Raw genomic sequence first — 11,920 nt, 5'->3', positions numbered from 1 at the left:
GTATCATTAAGGTGTTTCATTATATATTAAACGAGATGCAGTTTCATACCCTGTCAGCTTAGGTTTAAGATATGGCCATGACATGTGTGTATGTGTGCGTGTAACTTTGCTATAGAAAATGGAGTGATTTAAAACCATTACAGAGTCAAAGTCTTGGATCTTTATATTAGGAAAAAGTTTCACATGTCTATATCTATATCTTGTATTATGTGTATTTGTATATAATATATATATTCATATATGTGTATTTTTTTTACTTCCCGGTCAGAAATGTTGCTGCTATCCAAATCTGAATCCATGAATGCTCAGCCATGAGTCCAGCTGGGAATGAGTTGGGACAGATGGAGGGAAAAGCAAGGAGAGGTGCCTGAATGGAGCTCATCTGAATCAGCCTGTCACTTAGAGTGACTCTGAGGGGTGAGTTGTGGCATCGGGAATAACCAGGTACCTGGGATGGTACCTGTAATCTGCAGGTGGCAGCATTGTGGTTCTATGTGGTTCCTCTCTTTGGAGCATGACTCCAGGTGGCAGCTGTAGGTACCAAAGTGCAGGGGACAGGTATGTTTTCCTCAGGCAGTTAAGGGAGCTAGGGCTCAGGATAGGGCTTTTGTTTCAGTAGAGCAACTAGGAACAAGCCCAGACTACAGAGGTGGCAGGTTAGGGGATACCTGGGACTCATCTCTGAGACAGGCTCAGGGTAGCAAGTGAATCCAGCCCTAAGAGCAGGGTAGGCTTGGAGCACCCTATAGTCACCATGTGACTTAGGAGCAACAGGACTAAATCTGCAGGGCTGGTGTCAGCTCCAGAGCTCGGCCAACTCAGGAAAGACAAGGACTGGCCTACCCCCGGGAGGGATTGGTCTTGGTGCTTCAGAGGGATCTTGAATGGACCCTGAGGCTGTGTCTACTCCTCCACATCCCCTCCCACCCAAGCCTGCCATGGGTGAAGATTCATCCTATAGGGAAGGGAGCTGAGCCAGAGGAGGTAAAACTCACTCTGGAGGAGTTCCCGTGGTGGCACAGTGGTTAACGAATCCGACTAGGAACCATGAGGTTGTGGGTTCGATCCCTGCCCTTGCTCAGTGGGTAAAGATCCGGCGTTGCCGTGAGCTGTGGTGTAGGTTGCAGACGCGGCTCGGATCCCGCGTTGCTGTTGCTCAGGCATAGGCCTGCGGCTACAGCTCCAATTCGACCCCTAGCCTGGGAACCTCCATATGCCGTGGGAGCGGCCCAAGAAATGGCAAAAAGACAAAAAAAAAACCCAAAACAAAACAAAACAAAAAAAACCTCACTCTGGAGAGTTCTCTCAGAATCATTTATTTACACTAAGACATCATATCTCCCCGAGATTATGTGCTCCATTAAGGCAGGGAATCCGTTCCCTCCTGTGCTTAGAACAGAGCCCAGCATATGGTGGGTGCTTAATAAATATTTAATGGATAAAGATTCTTCAAGGGATACTTTGGAGAAGTGCACTGATGTCTAAAGAGTCATATAGAATGTGCTCTGAAATGTCCACCTAAGTGACAGAAGGGAGGAAGATCCATTAAGCGGCTTCAGGATTGCACTTGCTTGCAGATCCTGCTGGGCCTCATGTGTTGTGGCAAAGAAACCCTGAGGCATGGTGCAACTGAGGCACAACGCTCTCAGCTCACTTCTGTACAAAACTGGTCACCAGGACAACAGTAGGAAGGAAAGTGGACCAGGAGGGAGTGAGGCAAGATACAAGACCCAATCCTTCCTTGCTCTGCACAGATGTAATGATGTCTCCATTAAGGCCATCTTGTCACAGAGACTGCAAGATGTTGGCCAACTGCCATGTCTGCAAAAGACTTAGGACAGGAGGTTAGTGGAACATGCCATTATTTCTGATCTTACAACTAGTCCCAAAGCCTTGATCAAGATTCATCATCTACTTTCCAAACAGAATCTTTGATGTTCCTTTCCTATCAGCAAGCACTTTGATGTGTTAAGCTGCTAGTCTGGTGGGATGGCTCAGACCTTCCTCTCTAAGGGCTCTGAGGTTTTCCATGGTTGTACAAATGGCCTTATTTATAGTTATCATTGGGCATAGGAAGCCCCACGGGACATCCCAGATGGTTCCAGACATACTTCTTCCTGCCTCCCACTGTAGAGCAGCAGCCCAGATCCTTGTGGTCATCAGGGCCAGCTACCTGCACCCCCAACATCATAACTCCTTGCCTACTTGTGCTTTGGCATGAGAAGCCTATAATGCACAGATGGCACTCATGGCTTCTAGTAGAAGCCTTGGGACTTGGGGCCTCTAATCCAGCAGTGCCTAAGGTCATTGTACAGGAGCACGAATTCCACAAGGACCACTGAGAGTGATGGTGGAAAGGGAACCACTTCAACCTGTACCTAAGTTACACCTTTGCAAAGCTAAGTGCCAGGGCATTGTGAGATAGAGCACAAAAGATGTGGGATGCCCTCAGAAACTCTCTCCCTCTGTGTTTTTTACTCTCTGTCTTCTTCTATCTTGCTTCCTCCTTCTCTGTCCCTGAATTTCTCATTGATCTTGGCCCCTCTCTGTCCCTGGACAGTCTGGTGTTCCTACCAGAGAGCAGATGCTGGGGCCACTGAGGTTACCTCTGTCTCCCACAGTCTCCCCAGCTCTGACTCACCTGAGCTGCTCCTTCCTCAGTGCTGGGGACCCTGAAAAGTGAGAGGCAGGGGGAAGCCTATGAGTAGGAACTGCTTATGAAGGAGGTGCACAGAAGGAGGGAAAACTCCAGAGTGGAAAGCTCCACTCAGAAACTTTACAAGGATAAGCACTGTTTGAATTTAACTGGAAGAGCATCCATCCTAGGGTAAACTCCATTTCCATCTTTCCTGCCCCACCTGTGGGGAAGTCATGGGGACAGATGCTGATGGGAGCAGATTAGAGATGCTGCACTCCTCTTCCAAGACAGCTCTTCCTGAACCCAGTCAAGGACTCCTTCCACCGTATAGCAGGAACTCCATACATCATCTAGACAGACTTTCCCCTGCATGCACGGACCAACAGAGCCTGAGATAGGAGCTTCCTCCTCCCAGTTCTCTCCCACTCCAGCCTCTCACCAACCAGTGACTTGTGCATTTCCACTTCTGTGCCATTGTTCTGCTGGCCTCTCCTCTAGGATGGCCTTTCCAATGCTTTTCCATTCTCCTTAAACTTTTGCTCAATTTTTAAAAGACCTAGTCTAAGCATAATTTCCTTTATGAAGATCCTGGTGGAATTATTCCCCGGTATTCTATGCTCCTTTAATGAGATCTCTGTAGTATCTGTCAAAACTTGGAGTATTTTGTACATAACAACTCATTTAATTCTCATCACAGCCTTTGAGATAGTCTATTACTATACCCAGTTTTGCACATGAGAAGACTGAGTCACAGGGAGATTAAATAACTTGTCCAAGATTACAAGCAAGTAATGTTAATTCCAAGATGATGTCTTGCCTTCATACTGGCATTGTGTAGCATTGTGTGTCACATAGCAGGCCACAGACGTGCTACTAAATGTATGATTGGGGTGCTGGTGCTCGCTCAGAAGAACCAAGTCAAATATGATTGAAGCATAAAGTGAATGTGGTTGACCCTTTATAATACTGAAGTGAATTCTCTTGTTTGTGAACTCTCTGGGCCTTTCAATTCTCTCTCCAATTCTTTTCTTTCTAGATTTTTACCAGTTTCTTTCTTTCTCTTCTGGGTGAAGAACATAAGGTGAAATAATCAAGAGGAAGAGGTTTGCTTGGGGAAGAGTGTTGAGATCTTTACTAGGTTAGGTGTTTGGCAGATCTGTTGGCTTCATGTTCTTCATTAGAGTTGGATAAATGAGAATTGGCTTTAGGCAGGGGTGGAAGAGGGAAGCTATCATAGTACCTGATGAGAAATTGAATTCAGAGAGAGAGAGAATGAGGTGGAATATATTCCTTTCAGTCCCATTGATCTTCCCTTCCATCAAAGCATCTCCTGCAGGCTTCAGTTAAAGATATAGAATTATAGGAATTAGATATGTTACCCTATCTACAATGATGGCAGGATCATTTGTCAATGAAAAAAATTCAATTGTAGAGTTTCTCAAACACTCTTTATGCCTGACTTGATTCTGAGATCTTTTTAATTGGATTTGAGTCTTTTGTTTTGTTTCTTTGGACCAAATCATTAACCCTTGTTCCACTGGGCTGAGAGAAGAAATGAAAAGCAGTTTGACTGTTAGGAAGCCCCAAGCTAAATGTAAGAGTCAGAATCCATGCCTGCCTTGTGCAGTGTAAGTACCACACCTGTTGCCTCCTCGTTTGCTGGGAGGAGGGGGTTATGTGGTCTGCTATGACCCTCGTTCTCAGTTTTCTAAGAAATGCATCAAAACCAAGGGCTGGGAGTTCCCATCGTGGCGCAGTGGTTAACGAATCCGACTAGGAACCATGAGGTTGCGGGTTCGGTCCCTGCCCTTGCTCAGTGGGTTAACGATCCGGCGTTGCCGTGAGCTGTGGTGTAGGTCGCAGACGCGGCTCGGATCCCGCGTTGCTGTGGCTCTGGCGTAGGCCGGTGGCTACAGCTCCGATTGGACCCCTAGCCTGGGAACCTCCATATGCCGCGGGAGCGGCCCAAGAAATAGCAACAACAACAACAACAACAAAAAAAAAAAAAAAAAAAAAAAAAAAAAAAAAAAAGAAAAAAAAAAAAAAAAAAAAAAAAAAAAACCAAGGGCTAAGTCATAGAAGTCAGGAACATACTGATCTGGGGACAGAGACTCAAAGTAGAAAAATGTCTGCTTCTGTTGTTCTGTTTGTTACTAAACTAAGGGCTGGAAGAAGTCAGTGCATTAGTATTGAAAATGTTTCCTTGTTTGTAAAAGAGAGGGAATAAATTAAAAGTGTTCAGGTCTCAGAAGTTCACATCATGGCTCAGTGGTTAATGAACCCAACTAGTATCCAGGAGGGTACAGGTTCAATCCCTGGCCTCACTCAGTGGGTTAAGGATCTGGTGTTGCTGTGGCTGTGGTGTAGACTGGCAGCTGCAACTTCTAGCCTGGAATTCGACCCCAAGCCTGGGAACCTCCATATGCTGTAGGTGCAGCCCTGGGGGGAAAAAAAATGTCTGTATCTCAGAACTGGATTTTCAGAATACTGGGTCTGCAAACCAGTGTGGGCACATATTTTTCCTTACTTCTCATTTTCTCTTTAATGTCTCCTTTAGTCTTTAATCCATTCTCTCTTTAGTGCTTCTACTCTAAATTGTGTCTCAGACTTTGGGATAATAATGATCAAGATGATGATAATACTAATTTATTAATAATCTGATTTAAGAGTTTGGGCTACTCTTTATCAAGTACTTAGTATCTACTAGACACTCAAGAGTATTATTTCATTTAATGCTCAAAGTAATCTTAAGAAATAGATAAAATTATCTCCATTTTAAACATAGGAAAACTGAGGCCCAGAGAGAGTGTGTGATTTATGTGGGGTCATAGCAAGTAATGGTTGAATCAGTGTGGGCTCCCAGAATTTTTTTACCTGCAAGGCCATGCTTTTTTGTTGTTGAAGTTATAATTGTTCTATTTTATTATTAGTTATTGTTGTTCATCTCTTACTGTACCTGATTTATAAGTTAAGCTTTATCACGAGTGTGTTTGTATAGGAAATATACCCTATAGTATATGTAGGATTCTGTACTATCTGTGGTTTCAGGCATCCAGTGAAGGTTATAGAATGTAACCCCACAGATAAAAGGGGGGGGGGACCTACTGTAGCATGAATGGAAATTGAGACCAAAAAAAAAGAAGGCAATCACTTGGCCCTCATGAAATCTTAGACTACGTTACCAGGCTGGGAATTCAAAATAAAGTGATTTGAGAAACAACTTGTCCTGAGTTGTCCAGAGAGGCAGAGCAGAGAGCCTGGATTCTAGCTGGATTGAGGGCAGTCTGACCCCGCCTGGCTCCATGCCATGGATGGTGGGTGCAAGCCCATGCTCTTAACCATTCTCTTAGGCTTAATAGGAGGAGAAGGTGGTTAGCAATGATACCTAGATGCAGAATCAGCTGGAATGTTCCTTCATAATCCTTGGCCTCTCAGATGGTATTCATGTTTGATCGTCATTATTCATCTTAGAACCTTATCTTTGGTCTCCTTGAAGATATATCTTTACCTTCTGTGATCATTAATTTTATGTGTCAGATTGACTGGGCCTTATATTTGGTCAACCATTATTCTGGATGTTTCTATAAGAGTGTTTTTTGAATTAGATTAACACTTAATTTGGTGGATGTTGAGTAAAGCAGATTGCCCTCCGTAATATGGGTGGGCCTTATCCAATCAGCTGAAGGTCTTAAGAGAACAAAGACTGCTCCCTGAGCAAGAGGGAATTCTGCCAGCAGATGGCCTTTGAACTTGAACTGCAGCAGTGGCTCTTTCCTAAGTCTGTAGCCTAAAGCTTACTCTGCAGATTTTGACTTGCCAGCCATCATAATCATGTGAGCCATTTCCTTAAAATAAATCTCTCTTTCTATATATAGTCCACATTCTATTGATTCTGTTTCTCTAGAAAACTCTAATACTTCTTCCTTCTTGGACTTTTCCTTCTCTGTCCCCTTTTAGTCCTCATTCCTCCTTCTGCCCTGATGAGAGACTGCCTCAGTGTTGGATGGCAGTTTCTTATTATTTCCTTCTTATGTTCTTTCCCTCAGAGACCACACCCATTCTCACAACTTCACAATGGATGTGAGTTAATCAAGAATCTTAGTTCTCAGCTCTGTGGTCTGCACCTCAGATTTGTTGCTGACTAGATCTTTACAGGGGGATGTCATCACACTCAGCACATTATCATTTAACCCCCACATCACTGGGCCTTCCTCCTAGTCATAAGAGTCTTCTAACCACCCAGATTTTAAACCTTAAACCTCTTTCTTAAATCTTCCTTCTCCCCTGCCCCACATCCAGCTGGCCAACCAGTGTTTCAGTTGCTTTTCCTTGGTACCCTCTTTCATCTTTCTATGGTTTGTATCCCAACAAAGTTCTTAAATTAAAATCCTAACCCTTAAAGGTGATAGTATTAGTAGATAGGGCCTTTGGGAGGTAACTAGGCCATGAAGGTGGGGCCCTCAATAATAGGATTGGTGGTCTTATAAAAGAGATGCCTCAGAGTTTCTAAGCCCCTTCTGGCATCTGAGGATGCAGTGAGAAGACTGAGACCTGGAAGAGGCCCCTTTACTAGAATCCAACTATGCTAGCACCCTGATCTCAGACTTCCAACCTTCAGAACAGTGAGTAAACAATATTTGTTCTTTATAAGTCACCTGGTCCTTGGCATTTTGTTATAGAAGTTGAATGGACTAAGACACATGTATCCTTTCTTTTCTTTGTGCTGTTGACACCACCTGGTCCAGGTCCATTTTTCTCACTTCTAGACATCTCCCTGTCTTCAAATCTACTCTTTTCTAGTATATCTCACACAGAGATGGCATATTTGCTTTCCTAAAGCACCTTTTTCTTCATCCCTCTTCTTCCTACGTTGGCAGGACAGGGAAGACAGCCCTGTCTGGAAATAGTGCTAAAGCTGAATCTGAAGTTGATCCTTTACTTGAGAGTAAGACCCAGCCCAGCTTCTCACCACATTCCCCCAAATCCTGGAAGCCAAGGTCAAAAGGAGCCTTATGCTCAGTTAGAAGCTCCTGTGTAGCAAACTTCTATTTTCAAGAGTTCCAAACATCCAGAAGCACCAAGGGGAACTTAGATGGGATATGACTTGGCATAATATGGAGGGATATACCATGAGCCAGGACTAAAACACCATATGATTCTTCCCACACACGAGGGCTGTTCCCAGCTGTCAGCCCTTGGCCTGGTGAGACTAAGCTAATTTCTCTAGAAGCTGAACTCATATGGAGATATCAGAGAGGGAACAGAATTAGAGAAGCAAAAGAAAGAAAAAAATTTCTCTTTTTAAAGTTAAATTATAGTTGATTTATAGTGTTCCTTCAATTTCTGTTCTACAGCAAAATGACCCAGTCATACATATATGCATACATTCTTTTTTTTCATACTGTCTTCCATCATGTTCTAACCCAAGAGATTAGACAGAGCTCCCTGTGCTGTACAGTAGGACCCCATTGCTTTATCAGTTCTAAATATATTTCTTTATTTCTGAATGTTATCTCTTATCTCAAGAAGTTTCATTGGGCTCATAAAGACCAATAACCTCTGGGAAAGTAGTTTATTGAAATAACTTGCTTACAAGTACCACTGTTGGAAGGCAAGCCATTATTTGGTGTAGGGAGGGGGAGTGATTTTTTTATTGCCTTTTAAGGATGATGCAAGCACTCTTATAGCACAATGAGGTATGAAAACCTTTTACCAAATTGGGCCAAAGTTATGCAATAATAATAATAGCCAGTATTATTTATTGAGTACTTAATGGTATACTGTGCTAAGCATTTTGCATATATTAGCTCATCTACTCCTTGCAATAATCCCATTATGAACCATTATTTTTTCTGTCCTACAGATATGGAAACTGAGGTATAGGGAGGATGGCCCAAAGTGACAGCTAATAAGTAGCAGGGTCAAGATCTGAACAGGCAGTCTGGCTCCATTGCTCACAGGCATAGAAATGGGAGGAGATCCTATTGATTCCTATATTTGGCAGGTGAGAAGTCACTCTAGTTACTAATACCTAATTAGGAACTGGCCCATTTGGAAGAGTTTTATCATAACTAAAGCAGGAGTAATTTCTCTACAATGAGAATCTAACTTTGAGACTTTTCATAGGTGACACAGAACTTCCTAAGGTATGAAAAAGCTCTCAAATTTTGAATGGAATTAGGTCAAGACAAACTTTAATATATCTCTGATGGTTGGTGCAATGTATGGGGGTGTGGGCCTCAAGGCTGCTCTCAGTCAGGTCACAGGGCAAAAATAATTGAGGATGGATGGAAATTTTTAAAAACAGCTCGCTGGACTTGGAAAGGACTTCTCTTCCTTTCAAGGTGCCGATTGTTTGGGGGCAGGTAGAAAGAGTAGAGGAATCATAAATGCTGTTTCAACTTTCTTGGTGTTCAGATAAGTTTAATGGATTTTCTCCATCATGGTTAATGAGGAGAAAACCTGGAGCTGTCCAAAGAGAGTGACACTTGTTGACAAGTCTCATGCACTTCCCATGGCCCTGGGGAGCTATCAGAAATCAAAGGACTTCCATCTGGATGGGACTAATTTGTCTGGAGCCTTCTCCACTGCAACCTGTTTCCTCAGGCCACATGTTAACCTTAAGAAGGACACTCAAAGAGTGTATCATATAGAAGGATAACAGAAACTGTGTTTGACAGGGAGTTGTCAAACTGTGGAACTGCTGAGACCCAAGTTTTCTCTCTTTGCTAGCACAGCCCCTATTGGCCTCTGAGTTCTACTTGGCACTACTCAAGTTCCCCTGCAGCCACCAATGCACAGCTTGTCTCTGGATGGCTGTGGGGTCATGTTCCAGTCTCTGGGGAAAGCAAAGTCTCCACTACCAGCCCCAAACTCTAGCTGTGCTAAGCTGTACTAAGATGGTAGTACAGGAGGCCACCCTGCTCATGTACTGCAAGCAGGGATGAAAGTGGAGTAGAAGGCGAGAGGAGAGCATGGAAGGACAGGTTTAAACAAGCTCTTTGAGGCTTGAAAGAGGAATGCCCTCTTTTTCTGTGTCTGTGTGTGTGTGTGTGTGTTCACCAACAGAGCAGCCAGAATTTGAGGCTCTCAAATAGGATGTCAGCCTTGGAGAAGAAGCCAGCAGGGCCACTTGACCCACTTCCAGCCCAGCTAACCAGCTGAAAAACAGGTTAGCCTAAATGCCAAGGGCTACCTATATATGTTTGGCATTTTGAACTTGTGGCACAAATGTACTGGGCTGAGGGAGTGAAAACTGGGTACTGGAATCCAATACATGTCATCAAATTGATTCTGCCCAGAGAAAGGGGCACACAAAACTGTGAATCTGGAGGTGTCTACCCAGAGGGGCCTCCTTTCTCTAATCTGCACAAAGATGCTACATAGGCTGCCCTGCTGAGTCCTTCCTAGAGACAAGGGTATTTGCCTGATGGAGGTGTCCATTGTGCTACTGATAGCTGGTAGTGTCCCTCAGCACCTGTTGTAGGGGGAGGTGGTGGTTCAGGGTCATAACTCTCTCTCTCTTCTTTTCTTGCAAACACAAGTCTTAAAATATAATTGCTTTTTTGGTGGTATCTTTGGTTTTGGAATTAGGGTGATGTAGCATCATAAACTGTCTTTGGGAGTGTTCCTTCTTCAACCTTTTGAAAAAGTTTAAGGAGGATGGGCACCAGTCCCTCTTTGTATGTTTGGTAGAATTCACCTGTGCAGCCATCTGGTCCTGGAACTTTTATTTGTAGGGAGTGTTTTTATGACATATTCAATTTCACTTCTAGTGATCAGTCTGTTCAGTTGGTCTGTTTCTTCTAGATTCAGTTTTGGCAGGCTGTAAGACTCTAGAAAGTTATCTGTTTCTTCCAGATTGTCAGATTTGTTGGCATATAATTGTTCATAGTATTCTCGCATGGTTTTTTGTATTTCTGCAGTATCCATTGTGATTTCTCCTTTTTTGTTTCTTATTTTGTTCATTTGGGTTCTTTCTCCCCTCTTCTTAGTGAGTCTAGCCAGAGGTTTGTCAGCTTTGTTTACCTTTTCAAAGAACCAGCTCTTAGTTTTATGGATTTTTTTCTATTGTTTTTTGAATCTCTATTTTATTGATTTCCTCTTTGCTCTTTATGATTTCCTTCCTTCTGCTGACTTTAGGGGTTTTTTCTTTTTTTTTTTTTTTTCGTTCTTTTTCTAATTCATTTAGGTGGTGAGTTAAGTTGTCAATTTGAGATTTTTCTTCTTTTTTGAGGAAGGCCTGTTTTTCTATGAACTTCCCTCTGAGCACTGCTTTTGTGGTGTCCCATAGATTTTGAGTGATTGTATCTTCATTATCATTTGTCTCAAGGTATTTTTAATTTCTTTCTTGATTTCCTCATTGACCCATTGGTTTTTTAGTATCATGTTGTTTATTCTCCATGTAGTAGGATTTTTCTCATTTCTTTTCCTATGGTTGATTTCTATTTTCATGCCATTGTGGTCAAAGAAGATACTTGAAATAATTTCTATACTCTTAAATTTGCTGAGGTTAGCTTTGTGCCCCAGTATGTGATCAATTCTTGAGAATGTTCCATGCATACTTGAGAAGAATGTGTATTCTGATTTTTTTGGATGTAATGTCCTGAAAATGTCAATTAAGTCTAACTTTTCTATTGTTTCCTTTAGGATCTCTGTTGCCTTACTGATTTTCTGTCTAGAGCCTCTGTCCATTGCCGAGTGGGGTGTTAAAGTCTTCTAATGTGATTGTATTCCCATTGATTTCTCCTTTTATGTCTGTTAATATTTGTTATAGGTATCTGGGTGCTCCTATATTAGGGGCATATATGTTGACGATTTTAATATCCTCTTCTTGAATGGATCCTTTAACCATTAAATAGTGTCCTTCTGCTTTTGCCATGGGGTTAATCTTGACCACCTAAGAGAGGAATGTGAAACTCTGTTGAAAAGTTTGGCACTTTCTGATTCTCTTCTTTTATCTGTGTGACAGAGACGTTTAATAGCTGCCTTTATCTGGGAATGCACGGACTCAGAGAATTGATTCTAGGAGACTCTAGGACAGCAAGGCTGATGTTGCTCCATTCCCAGGAGAAAGTCTATTGAAATGAGTGACAGAAACAAACAGGGATGGGGTGGGGTTGGAGGGGGCTTTATTCTTTCTGTCTTATGTTACGCCATGAGGGCTTTTAGATGATCAATACATTGTAGAATCTCTGTTGGAAAAAAAGAAGTCACCCACCATGGACCTTTATCATACTCTGTATCCTCTTATACCCTATAAAAAGATAAACAGATAACCTT

General features: G+C 42.7%; 1 long non-coding RNA gene across 1 annotated transcript in view; it reads left to right on the top strand.

Annotated features, from left to right (window-relative positions):
* LOC102159623 overlaps positions 275-11,920 on the top strand; it is a 44,541-nt gene continuing 32,895 nt past the window's right edge. The window contains exon 1 of the long non-coding RNA XR_304618.3: positions 275-417. This is a non-coding gene — a long non-coding RNA (uncharacterized LOC102159623). The remainder of the gene's footprint in view (positions 418-11,920) is intronic.

This window comes from Sus scrofa, chromosome 7, assembly GCF_000003025.6.
Source record: "Sus scrofa isolate TJ Tabasco breed Duroc chromosome 7, Sscrofa11.1, whole genome shotgun sequence".
Classification (NCBI taxonomy): domain Eukaryota; kingdom Metazoa; phylum Chordata; class Mammalia; order Artiodactyla; family Suidae; genus Sus; species Sus scrofa.
Note: the sequence above shows the minus strand (reverse complement) of the source record. Positions and strands in the feature narration are given on the sequence as shown.